The sequence below is a fragment of the Nyctereutes procyonoides genome, unplaced genomic scaffold, assembly GCF_905146905.1.
Source record: "Nyctereutes procyonoides isolate TBG_1078 unplaced genomic scaffold, NYPRO_anot_genome, whole genome shotgun sequence".
NCBI classification, from domain to species: Eukaryota; Metazoa; Chordata; class Mammalia; order Carnivora; family Canidae; genus Nyctereutes; species Nyctereutes procyonoides.
In genome coordinates this window covers 14334870-14357096 of record NW_026575034.1, presented here as the reverse complement: position 1 = coordinate 14357096, position 22227 = coordinate 14334870, and the positions used below count along the sequence as shown (strand labels likewise).

At 40.3% G+C, this 22227-nt stretch overlaps 1 protein-coding gene across 5 annotated transcripts in view; it reads right to left on the bottom strand.

The window, feature by feature from the left end:
• Positions 1–21125, bottom strand: part of BTBD10 (BTB domain containing 10) — a 76601-nt gene extending 55476 nt beyond the window's left edge. For 2 of the 5 annotated variants that reach the window (XM_055317669.1, XM_055317672.1), the window contains exon 1: positions 20510–20669. The gene's annotated coding sequence lies outside the window, so the exon portion shown is untranslated. Of the gene's footprint in view, positions 1–4791; positions 4858–20509; positions 20670–20878 lie in introns of those variants that run through there. The other 3 variants (XM_055317673.1, XM_055317671.1, XM_055317670.1) reach the window with 3 other exon arrangements.
• Positions 21126–22227: the final 1102 nt, after the last annotated feature.

Genomic DNA, 22227 nt, shown 5'->3' with positions numbered 1-22227 from the left:
TGTGCTCCTGAAGTTTCAAATGTTATCAATAAGCTACAGATAAAACTACAAATAGATAAAAGGCAAACAACACACACTATATACTATTTTGAAATGTCCAATAATCTTTCTTAATCTCTGCACCATAGTTGGTGACATTTTATTTCATTCATTCATTCATTCATTCAAGCACTTATGGAACACCAAATACAATACACTGAGGTATTTATAAAATGCTAAAGCAAGTTGGGCATTGTCCTGTGCTCCAAAACTCACCTTAGTAAGGGAAAAAAGCCTCAGTTAAAGGCTCCATCTACCACTTACTCCTGTGTCTCTCTCCTACCTGAATAGTTCTTGCACTATTACCCCAACTCTTCATGTCTATCAAAGCTTGGGTGTTCTTTAGGATTTCATTGTCATCTGCTGGGTCCAGGGAGACAGCAGACAAAAAAACACCATGAGGACCAAACCTTTGATAACACTGGGTTTTATATACTACCTATACTGTTTTTATTATCTCTGAGTTCTTCAATATCTCAAATTCAACAATGCCAGGCTCTATCTTGGCCTTCCATATCAGCTAGGGTCATCTCTACTAAGTCAGGAAACCTGAAGTCATCTTTGACTTCTCATTTCCCAACATCGTCTACTTCAAAACTTTCTTTTGATTCCTCTTCTCCCTTTTTATTGGTAAGGCTGCTGCCTTCATTAAAACCTTAACATCTATCTGGTTGACCTCTATACCAAACCAATCAGTCCATACTTTCTCCACTGTAATCAAAATTATCTTTCTAAAAAGGTCTAATGGCTCTCCGCTTCCTGATCTAAACTCCTTACCATAAAAAGTCCCTTTAAAATATGACTCTTGGGGTGCCTGAGTGGCTCAGTCAGTTAAGCTTGGTCTTGACCCTTCAGCTTGGGTCATGATCCTGCGGCCCAGTGTTGGGCTCACTGCTCAGTAGGAAGTCTGCTTCTCCCTTTCCCTCTGCCACTCTCTCTGTTTGTGTGTGTGCGTGCTCATGCACTCTCTCTCTTTCTCAAATAAACAAATAAATAATCTTAAAAAAATAAAATATGAGTCTTGGCTCCCCAATGTCTAATTCATATAAGGCAAACTAACTTACTGTACAGATCTTGTAATCATCAAAAAAAATAATTACTGGACTACTGGAAACAAAGTTCTTAGAAAATAGGTTACAGTTCATTGCTATTTTAAGGCATGACGAAAATAATCCAAATTATAAATAATTTAGAAATAATCTGTAGAGGCTGGAACAACTGGGCCTTTTGGCTAAGGACATGCATTCAGGAGACTGCCAAAAGTCAGCCAGGAAAAAGGCAATTGATTACTTCTATTTTCTTGGATATTACCATCTAAAAAGAGGTGGGTTGGGGAACAGAATCTTCAGGACTACAATAAATAAAGAGGTGGCTCTTGGGATACTATTTCCAGATAGTATTAATTAATGGCAACCATCCATAGAAGGGTTTAAAAAAAAAAAAAGGATAGTACATGGAAACTATATATTCTGTCTTTACTATGTATCAATGAGTTAGGAAGTTTAATTTTCTATTTAAAGGTCGCAACAACCTAATACAGTCCTGTTGCACACGTCTAACAGAAAGCCCATGTTCTTTCCAACGTACCAAGCTAGGTACACAGAAATTCATTGGTTTGTTCCTATTGCCAGCACTTTTTTTTTTAATTTTAGCCATCTTGTGGCTTTATCCATCCTATTGAGATCTCACTCTAAATAAGGTCATTATATGAGAACTTTTCTAATAATGCTAATTATTAGAAAAAATATGAAATTTAAAAAAAATGAAATTGTTTTTCTCTCTCAAACTTTGCAAACAAAGTAATTGAAGTGTGGTGATTACTAACTAGAGAGAAGACCCCTGATAAGTAAGAGGGAAAACAATGAACAAAATCACATAGTGATGCCAGGGCTAGGAGTCAAGGACTGCTTCAGCTGCACAGAAAGCCAAATATCCAGAAGATATTTTAACTACATCAAGAAGTGGAGAGGCTGGAGAGAGTGAATACTGCTACAGATGATTGTGAAAGAAAAAGAAGAGGTGGAAGCAACTTTTGAAAAGAAACCACATGCAAAGGCAGCCAAGTGAAATGATCATGTGAGCCCCTTGCAGATAACAACAATTTATATCTGGATAAAATATTTTTTAAACTACTGTTTAAAAGCACTGGCACGGAACACCTGGGTGGTTCAGTGGTTGAGCGTCTGCCTTTGGCTCAGAGAGTGATCTTGGAGTCCTGGGGTTGAGTCCCAGATCAGGCTCCTTGCATGGAGCCTGCTTCTCCCTCTGCCTGTGTCTCTGCCTCTCTCTCCATGTCTCTCACAAATAAATAAATAAATAAATAAATAAATAAATAAATAAATAAATAAATAAATAAATAAATAAATAAATTCTAAAAATAAAAATAAAATAAAAAATAATAATAAAAGCACTGGCAAATGTCTTAAAGCACAAAGTAGTGGAAGAGTGTATTCTGAAACGGAATCGAATTGTGAGTTTAGATGGAAGTTTTTATGCTGAGTGCCCTCCCATCCTCTACAAATATGGTGAAGGAAATCAGAGAGCCATACAGCTCAAACTAGTAGGGAAAAGACTTCAGAGCTGGAAGTACAGCTGGAAATTTAAGTCATACATACTGGGAATGAAAGAACCACACAGAGGTATTGACCCAAAATCTCCACATAAGGTCTGCTTAGCTAAATTACACATGTATGAAAGGAAAACCCCAGGTAGCCTCTGCAGTAGACTACAGAGGAATTTACCCTTGAAAGCTACAGGGCATAAAATCTAGGAGTTTGATGCTTTCTAAACTGAGTACGTTCCCCAATCATACACAGCCCTAGCAGCAGAAAGCTGAAGGCCTTACTGGCTTCAGGTGTCAGAGGACAGAAACCACCAGAGACAGAGGAACTAGTAATTAAGAGGGAACACCCAGAAGTGGAGGAACCACAGAGAGGGTGAGCTCCAAAATCTGAATGTAATGTCAGCCCAAATATCTGGCTAACCACCAAATTACACAGGAGGGGGAAAACTCTCCTCCACCCACTCCCCAAGAGACCAAACTAAAAAACAAGAAGCTGAAAGAACTGAGCACAGACTTCAGTGGGTACACACTGCTTGGGAAACAATGTTTGCAGACTGAGACCAGGCAAGTTAATGGACCACTAGAACAATAACAACAACAAAAAACAATGAATGCTCATAAGAGCATTACAATGCCCTGGTTTAAAAAAAAAAAAAAAAAAAAAAAACTATGAGATACAGGGACACCTGGGTGGTTCAGTGGTTAAGTGTCCCAGGCTCCTGGGATTGAATGCCACATCAGGTTCCCTTGGCACTCTGCCTATGTCTCTGCCTCTGAGTCTCTTATGAATAAATAAAATCTTAAAAAAAAAATTTATGATATGCAAAAAAAAAAAAAAAGTAAAAAGGCAATCAATAGAAAGTGACTCCAAATAGGCCCAGATGTAGATTTAGCAAATGATGACTTCATATATTATATGTAAGCAATTAAGGGAATATATTCAAAGAACTAAAATAAGAAGGTAGTTTTAATGAGTAGCAGAAAGGGAATCTCAATAGAAAGGTGAAAACTATCAAAAAATGAAAAAATTCAGCTCTAGCTGAAAAGGACAATAACTTAAATGAAAACTTCAATTAAATGGGCACAACAGCAGACAAAATGAGAAAATAAAAAAGAAAACTTGATGAGTCAGGAAACCTTATATAACATAGCACGGCCTGCCTGGGTGGCTCAGTGGTTGAGCATCTGCCTTCGGCTCAGGGCGTGATCTCAGGATCCGGGATCAAGTCCCATGTCAGGTTCCTTGCAGGAAGCCTGCTTCTCCCTCTGCCTGTGTCTCCACCACTCTCTCTATGTCTCTCATGAATAAATAAATTCTTTAAAAAATAATAATAACATAGTGCTGGGCACATTGCTTTCTCTAGCAGACTACTAAATGCAAAATTTGTATAATATTTCATGAACTCATTCATGACTTTCTATTTGCCTCTTGAGATCACAGAAGACAATGAGAATTCCTAGATAGTTGCTCAAGATTTACTGAGTACCTATAATGTGCTAGACGGCTGGAATAAAAAGATAAATATGGTATCATTCATGTCCTGGTGCCAAAAAAAAAAAAAAAAAAAAAAAAAACCTCAAAACAATCACAGGAGCAGGGGATATATGAATGATTAGGGATAGTATTTCTACACATTTTGAATTTTCTTAATTTCTCCAGGAATTGATCCTTCCTATTCTACTTAACACCAAAAATATCTTAGATGGGGGTACCTAGCATCCATCTCTTGGTTTCAGCTCAGGTCATGATCTCAGGGTTGTGAGATCAAGCCCCTCGTAGGGCTGCAAGTGTGCTTAAGACTCTGTCTCTCCCTCTCCCTTTGCCCCTCTTTCTCTTTTTTCTAATAAGAAAAAAATCCTTAGACTATGCAGGGTCATCAAAGAGCTATGTACTTTGGACACAATTGCTGATAAGTTTTAGAAGCTAAGTCAAAATCTTAGGTGATTCCTATAGTGCTTAAATGAAAATAATTATTTCACTGTTAGCTTAAAAGTAAATTTTAATGTATGGAAAAAACAATCATCCTAGTTTCTAACCTCTGCAAAAATTCCTTCGGTTATTTTTATCATGATATTCTTGCCATATCCAAGCTTAAAATTTTTCTCTTTTGGAGAGAAAAACCTCCTTGCTACATAACAAATTACCACAAACCCAATGGCTTAAAAAAAAAAAAAAAACAATGGCTTACAACACATATTTTCTCAGTTTCTGTTGGTCAGGAATCTGGCATAGTTTAGCTCGGTCCTCTGCAAGGCCACAATGAAGGTGTCAACCGTGACTAGATCTTCATATGGAGGCTCCACTAGAGAAGGATGCACTTCCAAGTTTACGGAGATTGTAATAATTTACTTCCTCACGGTTGCAGGATGCAAAACTAATTATGGAGATATAGCAAACATGCTAGCAAAATGAAGTTCTATGCAATGTAATTAGGGAACATCTCGTTATCTTTAACATATTCTTTTGGTTAAAAGGAAATCACAAATTCTGCTCAGGCACAAGGGCAGATTACACAAAGGAATGAACACCAGCAAGTGGTGGAATGAACACCAGCAAGTACATTCTATGTATTACACTAAAACCTTAAGATCTGCTCAACCCTGGTTCTAATAATACATAGCACAATACTAATACAGACATACACACAAAATGCATACATCTCTTTTCTCTCTTTGATTTCACAGATTTGTCACAGCAAAAACCTAGAACCAACCTAAATGTCCATCAAAAACAAATTGGTTAAGGGCACCCGGGGGGCTCAGTCAGTTAAGTGTTCAACTCTTGGTTTTAGCTCAGCTCATGATCTCATGGGTGGTAATATCCAGCCCAGTGCTCAGCAGGAGGCCTGCTTGCAGATTCTCCCCTCTGCCTCTCCCCACACACTCTCCCAGGAAAAAAAAAAAAAAAATTAAAGAAACTCCAGGGCAGCCCCAGTGGCACAGCGGTTTAGCGCCGCCTGCGGCCCGGGGCATGATCCTGGAGAGCCTGGATCGAGTCCCAGGTTGGGCTCTCTACATGGGGCCTGCTTCTCCCTCTGCCTGTGTCTCTGCCTCTTTCTCTCTTCTCTGTCTCTATGAATAAATAAAATCTTTAAAAAAAAAAATTAAAAGAAAAAAAACTCCAAAAAACTTGGTTAAAAATCTGCACAATATCACACAATCAGTAAAAATGAGATAGATAATATGCACACTAATAAGGAAAATGTTCCAAGATATAGTTACACTAAAAAGCAAGGTACAGATGTGTGTTATGTATTCCAATATTTTTTTAAAATATATACACAAATGGGACACCTGGCTGGCTTAGTTGGTAGAGCATGCAACTCTTAAACTTGAGGTGTGAGTTCAAGCCCCATGTTGGCCATAGAGCTTACTTTAAAATATAAATAAAATGAGGGATGCCTGGGTGGCTCAGTGGTTGAGCATCTGCCTTCGGCTCAGGGTGTGATCCTGGAGTCCCGGAATCAAGTCCCGCATCGGGCTCCCTGCATGGAGCCTGCTTCTCTCTCTGCCTATGTCTCTGCCTCTGTCTCTCATTAATAAATAAATAAAATCTTTTAAAAAAATAAATAAAATGAAATAGATATGCAAACGTTCATGTGTGCATATGTTTTTAAAATGGCTATAAATACCACATAAAACTTATAACTGGTTGCCTCTGCAGAAAGGCCGGAATGAGAGACTTTTCATTGTATTCCTTATACTATTTGAATATAACACATGCTGTCTGCATAATGATAATAATGGAGGGGGGAACTACAATAAAGTATTTGGAAGTAGCACTGTTACAGAAATTTTCTTCCCTATTTAATTTTACTGCTTAAGTGTAGTTTTTTGTTTCTTACTGCTTATGAATACATATTGTAGAAGAGAAAAAAATATATTTTTCCTCTACTGTTCTAAGTTCTCAGCTGGGACCCCTGTAACAAAAGATTAACAGAAGAAAAGCAAACAAATTTATTTAATAAGGTTTTACATGACCTGGGAGCTTTCATAAGGAAATGAAAACCTGAAGAAATGATTAAACCTGAGTGTTCTTTTTTATTATTTGATGAAGAGTAGAAAGTTGTGGAAAGATGTAACAGGACAAAGAGTATGAGCTGAGTATAGCAAACTAAGGGAAACTCAATAGCAAGACTTGTTCCTCAGATTCCTCTCTGTCCCTTATCTTCAGAGCTAAGGATGCTCCTTCCCTCGGGGTAAAGGGAGGACACCTCTCCTGAGGGTTTTTGACCTGCTTCAGAAGCAAGTCAGAAGGGATCCCTGGGTGGCGCAGTGGTTTAGCGCCTGCCTTTGGCCCAGGGCGCGATCCTGGAGACCTGGGATCAAATCCCACATCCGGCTCCCGGTGCATGGAGCCTGCTTCTCCCTCTGCCTGTGTCTCTGCCTCTCTCTCTCTCTCTGTGACTATCATAAATAAATAAAAATTAAAAAAAAAATAAAAAAGAAAATTAAAAAAAAAAAAAAAGAAGTCAGAAAGTCCATGCTGTATATGCTGATTCTCAAATTCCTTCAGCTTAAAGTATTCAATATGCCAAGGTGCCATATACTCAGGTAGCATGTCCTAAACACCATTATGCATTGGTAGAAGTTTCTTGCTACATGTCTCCCATTAAACTGTAAGATCCTTGAAGACAAGAACAAAGTATGATTCACATTTATGTTCCCACAGCTTAGTATAACTTATATGTAAGCTTTTACAAAATGTTTTAATTAAATTTAAGATGAAAGAAACTGAAAGGCATTTCATTTAACACAATCCACTAGGAGAGAAGTCCAAATTGTGAAGAAATCCAATTGTGAAGATTGTCTTAAAAAAGAATAGTATCATATAATTATATCCATGTTTTAGTTATGGTAAAGAGCACCAGTTATGTGAACCCCACCCTCAAAAGTGCAAAAATTATAGCAATTCAATTTCAAATACCTGCTAATACCTGCTATTAGGAAATATACACTAAGAAAGTGGAGTTAAAAGAGGGAAAGTATAAGAAACATCCTTGAAAACATTTTTAAGGCACCTGAGTGGCTCAGTCAGTTAAGCCTCTGCCTTGGCTCAGGTCATGATGGATCTCAGGGTCCTAGGAACAAGCCCCATATCCGGGTCCTACTCTGGGGAGTTTGCTTCTCCCCCCTCTCCGTGTTCTCCCTGCTTGTGCACGCTCTCTCGCTCTCTAATAAATAAATAAATCTTTAAAAAACTTTTTAAAATATTATCAAATGACCCTTAAATTTCCCCAAAATATTCCTCAAAGCTACCTGTCAATTTCACAGAAGCTCTTTCAATTGTCAAGGCTTGTCGTTTTCTGATTGGCTGAAGTTAAAGTAAGGCAAGTAAATAAAACTGAGAACTTTATTCAGGATATTTTTATACTAGATTATATCTGACAAAATTTTGTGTAACTAGTTCCATGACATCAAATATAACTGATTTATGTTTTCATTCAAAATCCATTAAGTACTGAGCACATCTTGAGGCATTTTGCTAGAGATAACTCAGAGATTTAATAAGATTGCATGGAATTCTCATTAAAAGTTTAAAGGTACAGTATCTAAAGGGCTTCCTTATCTAATCCAACAAAATATAAGACTTCCAAAGTCAACTCACATTCAGCCCTTGTTTTTTATAGAAGTGACCCAGAGATAAAATCTCTGAGGTAACTAACTTTACAATTTTTACAGAATTTCTATTCAAATTTGCTGACTTATTATTCAAGACATTAACACTTTAAGAAATGTTTCATTTGTTTTTCCTCATCTTAAACAGATCAATGTTTGAAAATCTTTCCATATCTTACCCATTTTCTAATTAGCTGCATTACATGGATAGCACTGTAAAGCACTAGATGCTGTTTACTGTACCAAATTCTTAAAACTTACTAAAGACATGATTTTTTTAATATTCTAAAGAAATCTTAAGTTTTCGTTTTCTGTACCTACGTCCCTTTTTCCTTTTCTTCTTTGACCAAATAATACTGCCTTCAAAACTGGAAACATCTTAATTGAAACAAATCACCTTGGCATAAAATTTAATATAGGCAAATCTCCAGTAGCTGATGAAGTGCCTAAATCAAAGGAGATTACATTCAACTCCTAAGAACCAGCATCCTTAAACAAAGTCAGACTCTTAAACAATGTTTTCTTTTTTCCTCCATGACCCCTTTAAACAGAATTTTAAACAATTTTTTTCCTCTGTGAGACTTTTAAAATAAGTTACATATTTTCCTCAAATAAGCTTTAGTTATGTGCTGTTCCATTTTGCCCGTTCATTATTCCCATTACTTTCTTATTCCTTTCAAATTTTTGCTTGTTTATCTGCCATCAACTCAATAGGCTAGAAAAGGCCCTAAGTATGATTCAAGTTGTAGACTGCAGTGCTATCCAAAAGAACTTTGTATTATAATGAAAATGTTTTATTTCTGCACTATTCAAAAAGCAGCCACTATCCATATGTGGCTAAACATCTGGAATATTCTGCAACTGAAGAAATTCTTAATTTTCCATTTTATTTACTCTAAATTTAAAGACCAGTATGTGTCTTTTAACTACCATACATGCCAGCACAGTAAGAGGCAAAATTCAGCACCTTCCCCCTGAAAAAAAAATGTTATTTTTCCTCTAAATGCTTCAATTTAAGGAATCTAAAATTTGCCTTGAGACAAAATACTTGCACACATACATATACACTGTGTCTTAATATTACAGGTAGTGTTCAACTTTAATAAAGTAAAAATTATTTTCTTATATTCAGAGATTAAGGCTCATTTCAAAAACTAAAAGTCGGTTGTACTGGTATATGAATAGACAAACCAAAAGAACAGGATAAAACATCCAGAAATAGATGGAAATAACAAAACTTAAAAAATACCTTTTACTATATAAAGAACTCTTTAAAAAGAGAAACAAAAAAGACAGATTCTCCCTCCAAAATAGAGGATACACAGAAGACATGGGAAATTCTCACAAAAATAAAGGCAAATAGGGCAGCCCGGGTTGCCCAGTGGTTTAGCGCCGCCTTCAGCCCAGGGCCTGATCCTGGAGACCCGAGATCGAGTCCCACATCGGGCTCCCTGCATGGAGCCTGCTTCTCCCTCTGCCTGTGTCTCTGCCACGCTCTCTATCTCTCTCTGTCTCTCATTAATAAATAAAATCTTTAAAAAAAATTTTCTAAAAAAAATTAAAAATACATAAGTAAAGGCAAATATCCTTAAACCTATGAAAGTATGTTCAATCTACCTCATAAGAGAAATCAAAGAATATACCCCCAATTTTGACCATATATTCTACTGGTGAGACTGGAGAAACAGATATTCTCTGCATTCTCATACACTGCTAATGAAAAACAAAATGATATAACCCCCTTGGAAAGGAATTTTACAATATCTAAATTATACAAATGTTTACCAGCCCCACTTCTAAGAATCTATCCAGAAGATACAACTCCACAAATACTAATCAAAATATTCAAAGTATTCACAGTAGCCTTGTATGTAATTGCTAAAGACTGGAAACAATCTGAATGTGCATCAACAAAGGCTAAATGAATAAAATGTGGTACATCTACACAATAAAAAATAAGGGAGGGGCACCTGGGTGGCTCAGTTGGTTAAGCTCTTTATTTTGGCTGAGGTCATGAAATTGAGCCCTGCCTCATTGGTGGTGCCTGCTTAAGATTCTTTCTCTTTCCCTCTCCCTCTGCCACCCCTCACTTGCCTGTGCACACTACCTTTAAAAAAAACAAAAAAAACAATAAGGGAGATCCCCATGTATAATTACAGATCAGTATCCAAGATATATTGTTACATAGGGGAAAAAAAACAAGAACAAGTAATACAGTTACCTTTTGTGAATAAATTAAATAAATATAAACATATATAAATACAAATATAGACATATTTGTTTATTTTTGCAAAAAGAATTCTAATAAGATAAATAAGGCACTAATAAAAATAGTTACCTACAGGAGCAGGATGGAAATGAAGTGAAAGCAATACAGCTGCAAACAACACTTTTGAGTATCCATTTTATATAGTTTTGATACTTGAATCATGTATTTATATATTCTAAATAAATAACTAAAAAGCCTATAACTACCATGTTCTAAACTGCACGATTTAGTGTTTCTTTGGTTTTATTTAAATAAACAGTAGGTGTACATTATAAATGTAATTGCAGATTTATAGCAATAAGGAGGACCGCCATGTCACTCAAATTCATTCACCTCTTCTTATTTAATACCTCCATCTAGAATAGTAATGACCAAAACATATCAAAATGAAGAAAATGGTGAAGCCATCCTCCTTTGGGAAGTTTACCAGACTGGCGGTAGATTAAATACATTTCAGCATTAAATGAACTCCAAAACATTTAGTGAGATTTTTCTTTTTCTTTTTTTTTCTTTAAAGATTTATTTATTTATTTATTCAGAGAGAGCGAGAGAGAGGCAGAGACACAGGCAGAGGGAGAAGCAGGCTCCATGCAGGAAGCCCGACGTGGGACTCGATCCCGGGTCTCCAGGATCACACCCCGGCTGCAGGCAGCGCTAAACCGCTGTGCCACCCGGGCTGCCCATTTAGTGAGATTTTTCAAGTAGGATTGAGGTACAGGGTCTTCTAGATGCACCTAATTCAGGGAATCTTGAGTATTAAGTTGGAATTTCATATATATTATCTATACTAATCGACATATCAATCCTATAAGACACAAGAGGTATCTTTTTTAAACAATGAGAAATTGGCTTAAACTTAAAGAGATTATGTTATTTGCCTAATGTCATATAACTAATAAATAAACCAAGACACAGATACACATCTCTGTAGTCAAAATCAATTTTTTTTCCACCACACTATACTGTCTCTCAAATTTAATACACAACTCAAGATGCTATTATACCAGAAAATAAAAGTGCCAGTTGTAGCATTTCAAATCAGTAAGAAATACATAGGTGGATTATAGACAGATTCAAGGTTAGACAGGTTCTACGTAAATTAACTGCTTAACTATTTGAGTAGAACATCCCCTCCTGGGATGCCAGGGTGGCTCAGTGGTTGAGCATCTGCCTTCGGCTCAGGGCCTGATTCTGGAGACCCAGGATCGAGTCCCACATCGGGCTCCCTGCATGGAGCCTGCTTCTCCCTCTGCCTCTGCCTCAACTCTGTGTGTCTTTCATGAATAAATAAATAAAATATTAAAAAAAAAAGAACATCCTCTCCCTCTTCATGTTCTTTCTCCCAAATTCCACATTAAAAATTCCATAGTACAACATAAAACCATAAAAAAAAAAAAAAAAAAAAAAAAGGACAGCCCAGGTGGCTCAGCGGTTTAGCGCCGCCTTTAGCCCAGGGCCTGATTCTGGATACTGGGGATCAAGTCTCACATCAGACTCCCTGCATGGAGCTTGCCTCTCCCTCTGCCTGTGTCTCTGCCTCTCTCTCTCTCTGCATCTCTCATGAATAAATAAAATCTTAAAACAAAACAAAACAAAAATCAAGGAGAAAATTTAAATTTAAGTGAATACTTATCTGGCTCTCAGAGGAAAGAAAGAATTTCTAAGCCTCAAATCAAAGAAAACACCATCAAGCCAAAGACTGCTAGTTTGAGAAACAGGAATGTGCTGCCAGCCAATTTATGCTAATATTCTCAACAAAAACTAGTGAAAATTTCATCAGGGATTAGAATTAGAACTACACACACGCTTCAAGAAGCATCAGGTTAGGGACACCTGGGTGGCTCAGCGGATGGGCCTCTGCCTTTGGGTCAGGTCACGATCCCAGGGTCCTGGGATCTAGTCCTACATTGGGCTCCCCTCAAGCAGCCTGCTTCTCCCTCTGCCTGTCTCTGCCTCTCTCTGTGTCTCTCATGAATGAATAAATAAAATCTTAAAAAAAAAAGCATTAGGTTAGACTATATAAAAATTCAAATAAAATAACAATGAAAAACTACAAAAAGTTTTACAAAACAAATTAAAGAATTAAAACCTCAAATATATAATATTTACATATCCATATTAAAATATATGAACACTACAAGCAAAGTTCATGGACTAGCAATTTATAAAGAGGATATGAGTGGCTAAAAAAGAGGAAAAGAAAAAATATTCAATCTCACTAGTAATATAAAAAAGCCAAGTTAAATCTGAGATGTTTAACCTATCAAATTGTCAAAGGTTTGTTGGTTGGTTTTAATGATAATCAGTGATGGCTGAAGTATAGAGAAAATGGCTACTCAAGTTTGTGGGAACATAAACTGTAAAACTCACAGGGTATCATATCACACACAAGAATCCCTAATTTTAAAAATTTTATCCTAACAAATAGTTTATCAGAGCATTTATGATGATAGAAGGAAAGGGAGAGAAAAGAGGAGGAAGGAAATGTTAATTTTTAAATCTATGCATCTGTTATTCAAATTTTCTTTTAATTTTCTCAAAATAAAAATTTTAAGTCACTACAAACAGAACGATCCCAATTGTATATGTGTGTGTGTGTGTGTGTGAGAGAGAGGAGAGAGAGAGAGAGAGAGAGAGAGAGAGAGAGAGAAAGAGAATGGATAGGGGGTCCGGAGAGAGACAGGGGAGGGAGGGGATGGAAGCAATTATCATTGGGCCATGGTATTACAGTGTCATTTTCTTCCTTGTTCTTTGCTAAATGTCTCAAATCGCATGCATTATACTTTTATAGCTGAAAAGAAATTACTCCAAAAAATACACCTTTATAAGTAATTTTCAAAGTACTCACTGTAAAACCATTTCAAAACCAACAAGTGTTCAAGACTACTGTTAAATATCATTCACTGATGAATGATAAATGAAAGCAATGATGGAAGACATCACTTTTCTTCTAAAATATGACACTTTCTCCTTTCTTATTGTTTTGAGTTCAAATAACTTAACAGCTATATACATATACATGTATATAAATGCATATATACTGTCATATCAGTATTACATACCTACTACATAAATACACAAAATGGAAATGAAAAAGGGATTAAGTAAAAAATATATAAATGGAAGTTCTATTTATTCTTTCAAATGGCACAACAAATAAGTTTTCCATACACTCCCAGAAGTACATGTGGCCCACTAAGGGGATGGCTGATATAAACCACTCAGAATCAGGAGACTTACAGATCTGTATTCTAGTCTCAGCTTTCCCCACTACCAGCCAGTAACTTCTATTGAAATCAGAAAGAGGGTTAATTTGCTCTTCCAAAAATTACTCGTGATTTAAAGTACTTTGAGTATTACGGTTTTAGAACTTCCACTACTTTCTAATAACTCGACATTCTTTTTCAAAAGAGAAACTCAAGCAATTTGAAATACCCCATTAGAAAGAAACAACAGTGCTCCACAGTTACCATCTTACAGGAACTTTTTAAGAAAACTCTAAATTAACAAATGAGAACCAAAAGGACAGAGCACACTGTATTGTTTGCTCTCTAGGTGTAAGGAAAATCAAATTCAATCTTGCATTGCATAAAGCACACTGCCCTGAATGAAATAATTAAGCACTATTTGTACAACCATTCAAGAATTAAGAAAATTATATTTTGTTGCACAATTTTTCACCTGAGATCTCAGATTCAGATTCTGAGGTATCTGAACTTTAAAGCTTATTTTTAAGGTGAGATTTAATGTAGTCCACAAATAAAAAACATAGGATAATTTTCTACTCACCTGCTATAGTAGCAACAGTCGTAGAAACAAAAGGGGAATAATACAAATTAATAAAAATAATTTTATATTTAGAGTAACAGTATCCCAATAGATTACTTTTTTTTTTTTAAAGAGTTTATTTATTTATTCATGAGAGACACAGAGAGAGAGAAGCAGAGAGGCAGAGACACAGGCAGAGGGAGAAGCAGATTCCATGCAGGGAGCCCGACGTGGGACTTGATCCCGGGTCTCGATCCCGGGTCTCCAGGATCACACCCCGGGCAGAAGGCGACGCTAAACCACTGAGCCACCCAGGCGTCCCAAGAGGACTTTTAAAGTGTAAAAATCATCTCCCCATTCAATGTATTCTCTCCCCTTTTTGCCACTATTCCACTTGGCGTTCAAATAACATTGAATACCAGCTATCGGTCAATGGACACCAACAAGAAAAGCAAGAAAAAGAGCTTTCTATCGTTCAGTGTTGACCAGAATAAAGAAAAAGAAAAAAAAATTAGTAATTCCTAGTGGAAGAGTCATATGGCAAGGCTGTAACAGCCATTGGAACTTGTTTTCCTCCAAGAGATGGCCAGATATACAAGCAAATTTGCCTGAATGATCTGTTTCAAGATCACAGGCTATTTTCTGAGCATATAAACACAGAACAAAGTGCTAACAAGTGATATTCACTTTACTATTTACATCGCACGTTTACATATTTTATTTCATTCTTAAACTCCTGACATTTGTGCTCTCTCTACATTTTCCATGTGAGGAAACAAAGGCTTATAGAGGTTAAGTAACCTCATAGAGCTAACAATTGGCTTTAAATCCAGGTCTACGGACGCCTGGGTGGCTCAGTGGCTGAGCGTTTGCCTTTAGCCCAGGGCATGTAATCAAGTCCCGCATCGGGCTCCCTGCATGGAGCCTGCTTCTCCTTCTGTCTGTGTCTCTGCCTCTCTGGGTCTCTCATGAATAAATAAGTAAAAGATTTTTAATAAATAAATAAATAAATAGATAGATAGATAGATAGATAAATAAATAAATCCAAATCTAAATGATCCCAAATAAGGTATTACAAGCAGAAATATTTGCAATTTAAAATGACCCCAGTAAAGTGTTATTCATACCTTCTAATCAATTACTTCAATCAATGATTCGGTATGAGACTCTCATCCCCAACCAAATACCAAACGTTAATTTCAATTTGTGACCAAAAATATTAATAGAGAACTCATTTCAGTATAAAGATAAAAATAAGTACCAGGCACCAGATATTTTACATTTCAAACAGAAAAATAGAAACTAGCAATTAAGGACAAAGAAAGATGCTTTCACTGGCAAAGATATCTTTTAGCAGCATCTTACTCATCTTTAGCAATCTACTGTGACATAAGATCACATACTCCACCTAAAATCTTTCTTCTTCTATGTTCGAGTTTGTACTATTTCAAGTACTCAACTCACTGTATTGCCATCACCCACAACTAACATTTACAAACCTCTTAATCCTCTCCCAGTGAGGATATCTCTGAATTCTGATTGCCTTCCATCTCTGTGCTCTAGATTGCTACCTGCTTAGCAAGGAATTGTGTTTCAAGGATGCCAAAGTAAACCAGAGCAAGCCAGAGTAGAAATGCAACATTAGCTTATACTCTAATAAACATTCTATCCAAAAGGAGAAAAAAATTCTTAAATAATTCTTCCTTTATTAATCTATAACTACCTCTTCCTCCCTCACTGTGGGTTCATTACCACAAAGAAGCAAAATACAGGAGTCAGACAAATAAAGATAAAAATACGGCTAAAACCAGTGGCCAAAAAAAAGCTTCCTAATACTTCAAAGGTAAATTAAACTTACTTAGGAGCACCTGGGTGGCTCAGTAGGTTAAGCGTCTGCCTTTGGCTCAGGCCATGATCTCCAGGTCCTTGGATGGAGCCTCAAGTTGGGCTTCCTACTCAGTGGGGAGTCTGCTTCTCTCTCTCTCTCTCCCTCTGCCTCTGCCCCTCCCCACTGCTCATTCTCTATCAAATAAATAAAATCTTTAAAAAACAAATAAACGTACTTAGATTTGTAAATATTCCTTTTCCTTTCCCTCATAGGCCCAGCTTGCTCAGATAAATCCACCATACAAACAGAGAATGTATATCCTAAGAACTGGGAGTTCCAAAAACAGAACCAGGAGGCCCTGAGCAAAAACATTCAACCCTTTCTCTTAGATTCACCTAATGCTTTCTTCGGAAGGAATTTCAGAGGGTAAAAAAAAGGGGGAAAGCTACTTCCAAGAACTACTTTACAAATCATGATAGAAACATGGGGAGGGAAAAATGATGTTTGCCCCTTCAATAAACATAATCTCCACAAGTATACAACAGATTCTTTCGAATGTTTTACACTCTTAACAGCAACACCTCAAAAACATAATACAGATCTCCTGTTTCACTCCCCATACTAGAGAGAGAAGGGATTGGATGAAGAGAGATTATACTAGTTTGACCTGAGGAGACTGGGTTAAAAGGAAGAAAATCAAACTAGCAAAGAGGTCCTCTTGAAAAACCAGTATTCTCTGTAGTCTTTGTAAGAGTTGCAGTAAATTTAGCTGTAAAAAATAGAGCTCTTTGTAAAATTAGACAATAGATGAAAAGGTACTTGACAATTTTATCTTCCTCTTCAAAGCCCTCTCCCTCACCGAGTCTCCTCTCTCACCCTTACCCCCTTCAAAGACCTCCATCTTGCCTTCAATATGCCTAAGGTCTCTTTCTTGATCTGACCTCTAAACTTCCGTTCCCCTCAGTCCAACTAAATATGAATCAGATTATGTGATTAAAGTATTTCCCACTAATGGGTAAATGTGCTTTAATCCATGGGGTTTAATTCTACAAATATCACTAAGCTCTATCATGTGTAATGCACTGTTTAGTCAGTTACTATTCTTACAAGAAAAAGTAGCTAATGCGAATCAATTTTTTAATGTACAATGTAAAGAAGAGGAACTTGAGTGCCTGCTTCACATCATACTCTCCTCATCCCATTTCTTACTACCCTTATATACCTTCCCCTCACCCCATCTGCCAGGAACAGAACTCAAGAAACTAATATTACTTCCAGTAAAAGTCAATGAGAACACAATGTGGGATGGCAGAGCAACCAATAAACATTCAGAACTATAGATGAGTTACAGAGGGTTTCCTGAATTTCACTTACTAATTACAAGTAAAATAAGGGCCCTCAGTAAATCAACTCCCATACAAGATACCTATAAATCAACTTTACACAGAACCTTACTTATTAAACCATAAATACTGAGAAGCTGCTTCTGCGGTTGTTTCCATAATTAAAACATTTTTTTAAAGTACCAATTCCATTTGTACTCCAAGGCTATTAAATTTAACTATTAAATTTTTCTACTATTTTCAGTTAGACTTGACATTATTCTCAATTCCTCCTATGTTTCAAATTTCAAACTAATTGGCATATTTGCTTTAAATCTTTTTTTTCCAGTTGTAAAATTTATTTATTATTTTTGACCTATAACAGGGGTCCCAAACTGGAAAACAAGATACAACTGACAGGTTTGGGTTTGGTTGGGCCACATTAAGTTACTTTTAAGCAGCTGTCAATATTTTTAACAAGCAAGAGACTTCAAGCAAAAATCTAATTTCCTGTGTTCTATTAAGAAAGCTGAAAACTCTGGGACACCTGGGTGGCCCTGCGGTTGAGCGTCTGACTTCGGCTCAGGTCATGATCCCGGGGTCCTGGGAAGGAGTCTCGCATCGGGCTCCCCACAGGGAGCCTGCTTCTCCCTCTGCCTGTGTTTCTGCCTCTCTGTGTCTCTCATGAGTAAATAAATAAAATCTTAAAAAAAGAAAAAAGAAAGAAAAGAATAAAGCTGAAAACTGGACCCACATTCATGTATAGCACTCATCAGCTGGACCTGATAACTGGATGGCCGTCTAAGATGAAGCATAAACTCTCTAGAGCAATTCACTCATTTTCATCTGCCTGGTGAAGAAACCTCCCCCCTTGTAAGTAGGGCCAGCCCTAACCCAGAGGCAGCCCATCCAGTCTTCTTCCTGAAATTTTAGCAACTAAAAGCATTCTGTTTACAATAAGAAAACCGTTTCCCCCACACACACCCTGATTGGAATGTCCCTGAATAGGTTCATGTTGACCCTCCCCGAAATCAACCTGGAGGCCATGCGACTCCCGCGGTTCTTTTGTCTTTAGGCAGTTTCTTTCCTTTTGCCTTTTAAAAGATACCTGTAATTGCTAATCGGGGCTCTTTTCCTCCTCGGAGGCGGAGAGCCCGTTTGCGCAAACGTTCAATAAACCCTCTTGTTAATTGCATCTGCCTGTCTGGGGTCTGGGTCTCTGGGGCGTCCGCCGGGCCACGCTGGCACCCGTGAGCCAGGGTCCAACACCTGGTACTTGAAGGCATGCGAGTTTGCTATTCATAACCTATTTCTATAAAAGGTGCATATTTTCCAGCTCACTCTCACACTTCACCACGTCATGTAAACGTAAAAAAAAAACCCACAAAGCAGATCTTGCTGGTTTGCAACTTGATAGTCAATAAGAAAAAAATTTTCACAAGGCATAGAAGAGTAAGAAAGAAAAAAAAATTCAGACTGATACAAGGGTGGCATAAAGGTAAAAAGCCCATCTGAAACCTTTTCTGGAAGGTAAAAAAAAAAAAAAAAAAAAGGGAAGGAACTCAAAACACTGTTGAGACACTGAAAGCCTTCCTGATTGAGCACTGTTACCATCCTCCATGCTTCAGATTCTCCCCTTACTTTCTCCTTATATATATGGAACAAGAGTGGACAGGTCACAAACTCTGAGAAATGCCACGGAAATTTATAAAACACATTTACAGGGCAGCCCGGGTGGCTCAGAGGTTGAGAGCCTGCCTTCAGCCCAGGGCGTGACCCTGGAGACCCGAGATCTGAGTCCCACGTTGGGCTCCCTGCATGGAGCCTGCTTCTCCCTCTGCCTGTGTCTCTGCCTCTCTGTGTTTGTGTGTGTGTCTCATGAATAAATAAATAAAACCTTTTAAAAAAAAATAACCACTTTAAAAAAAAATAAAACACATTTACACCTTCAAAAATTATTCTCATGCACTTTTTAACCCTTACCCACCATCAAATCCTTTCCGCTTTCCGCTTTTACATTCAAACAACTGCAGTACTCATTTTCAAGGCTTGGACCTCAGTCCTGGATGGCCTCCCCCAGCACAGAAACTTTTTTTTTTTGGGGGGGGGAGGGGGGCTTATAGTTGCATTCATTCCTCATTAGACCTCTTTTCCCAATCTCTACAGTCTATTTCATTCGAAATGTATCCTTAACCTCGTCTCTAAAAACTCCTGGGTCAAATGTGGGTGTTGAGTGGGGGGTGGTGGGTGGGGGTGGGATGCCTAATTGTCCAAATAAAAATCAATACACCGGGCTGTTTGAGATGAAATAAAAAGCACGAAGGCTCTTAAGGATGAAGACATTTTCAAATAACCTGCACGTGCTAAGTGCACAAAGAGACAAGCGAGGCTCCAGCTACACAGCAAGCGCGGACTAGTGACTTTTCATCACCGACTCTGAATTCTGACAAGTACTGTGCGAAGTCTGTGAGCCCCAGGGATGGGTCTCCTTGCCCCACGCTAACAAGCCACCAAAGGACGTCTGGTCTCCCTGCACCCCGGGGGGGGGGGGGAAGGAGGTGTTAGGGAACTTGCACCTGAGGGAGAAAATAAAAAACGGGCAGCTTTCGTGCGCAGCGTTGGGGAAACAAAGCTCTGCCGTACGTGACGCTGGGACAGCCTGGAACCGCACGCGGCACCTGAGGGGAGTCTCGCTCCCCGGCACCCGAGGGGCACTACCCGCCGCTCCATCCCCTATTGTGAGGCGCCCCCCTCAGGACGTCGCCGCGAGGGCCCCGCGGTGACAGCAAAGGGGGCGGGGCACGGGGCCGCTGGGCTCGGGGAAGGAGGGATGAGGACGGTACCGCCTTCGCCCCGGGGGAAAGGCCGCGGGACGCCCAGCCCAGGCGCGGCGCCCCGGGAGCCCGAGTCCCGTCCTCGCCTCTCCACGCGGCTGGCGGCGGCCGGAGCGCGGAGCCGCCCCCCGGGGCTCGTCGCCGGAGCCGGGACGCCCCGACCGCCGCCACAGCCGCCCTCCGCCCCCTTCCTCCGCCGCCCGGCCAAGCCCAGCCTCCGGCGCCGCCCCCACCGACTTCCCCAGCTGAGTCCAGTCACCCTCGAACCTGAGGTCCCTCCTGAGTGTCCACGGAGGCCCGAGGCGAAGGCGGCGACCGGGACACCTCCGCTCCCCTCTCGACCGGAGCCCTCGGGAGGCGTGTGTGGTGCGGCCGCTCGGGCGGCGGCGGCGGCCAGCAGAGCCGCCCGGGCAGGTTACAGGCCGGCTCCTAAACCTCTTCTCGCGAGAGCCCGGAGGCCGAAGAGGCGAGGCCCGCCGAGCTCTCGCGAGAATGGCGGGGCTCCACGCCCGGGAGTGGGCGGGGCGCCGAGGGCGTGGGCGTCGTGCGGGCGGCGGCGGGGGGCGCCGGGGTCGCCGAGGGTCCGCCCGGCGCGGAAGGGGATGCTCGAGCCTCGGGGGCCGCGAGCCGACCTACCCGCAAACCTTTGAATCCCACGCGTTTCCTCCCACTTCCTGCCACCGTTAGGAAAACGGACCGCGCCGGCAGCCCGGGGTGAGAGCAACAGCCCGGGGACCCCCGGGCGCTCCGGGAGGACGCTTCCCCGCGCTGGGCAGGCGCCGAGGTCGGCTCCGCGGGCCCGCGCAGGGCGGTCGTCCCGAGGCGCGCCGGCCGCGGCGGTTTGTTTTTAAATGCCGGCTTGGCGGGAACCGGGGTGGCCGCGGGAGCTCCCGCAGCTGCGCCGCCCCGCCCGCGTCGGGAGCAGCCCGGGTCGCACGGGGCTCCCGTGGGCGGAAGGTCGCCCGGCCACGGGTGGTCCGACCTCACCGAGCCTGCCAGGTGTCAGCCGCCGGACGAGCCCCCGCGGCGGAGGTTAGAGACCCGCCCGCCCCGGGAACCCTCGGGGCCGGGAGCGGAGCCGCGGGAGCCCCGCCGCAGCTCTGCCCGCCGCGTGGAGGCTCAGTCCGAGCCGGACCTCGGGCACGGGTAAGAGCCGTGGGAGGGGGTGTTGCAAGCACAGGAAGCGAAAAGAGGACCTGGTTTGGGTAATTCGGAATGAAAACAGATCTCGCGGAAAGAACTTGGTTGAAACACTTGCAATCAGGGATCCATCCCTGGGTGGCTCAGCGGTTGAGCGGCCGCCTTCCGGCCCGGGGCATGACCCTGGAGACCCGGGATCGAGGCCCGCATCGGGCTCCCTGCGTGGAGCCTGCTTCTTCCTCTGCCTGTCTCTCTCTCTCTCTCTCTCTCTCTCTCTCTCTCTCTCTGTGTGTGTGTGTGTCTCATAAATAAATAAAATCTTAAAAAGAAAAACTTGCAATCATTGTTTCGGAAGAGGAAGAAGAAGAAAAAAAAAAACTCCCAGTCTCCCACGTGTTCGATAACCTAAGTGTTTTCCAAACCCATGTTTATGCTAAGGAGAGGAGTCTTGTTGCACAATACAGGATAGTGACTATCCTCTTCCTCATCTAAGGACGCTCACGTATCACACACGTAAGGGAGACAGGTTTTTGACCTAGTATGCCAAAGTATTATTGCCAACCCTCTGCCAAGTTGGAAATTCCCAATAATCTTTGAGGATTTCTAAAAAGAGGGATCTAACAGAACTTTTGTAATATGAGGACTCTGAGGGAGAAACTTCAGAAGAGCCCCCAGGCAACAAAACAACAAAAAGTCACCAATCTTGATTTAGTATCAAAATTTTCTTGTGCAAGCTAAGATCAAGGGAGGTAATTCTGTAGTCCAAGTTAGGTTTAGAGAGGTCTGTCACACAGGAATCGTTCTGGTGGTCTGTAGAGTTCCCACCAATCTCCCTTAGATACACT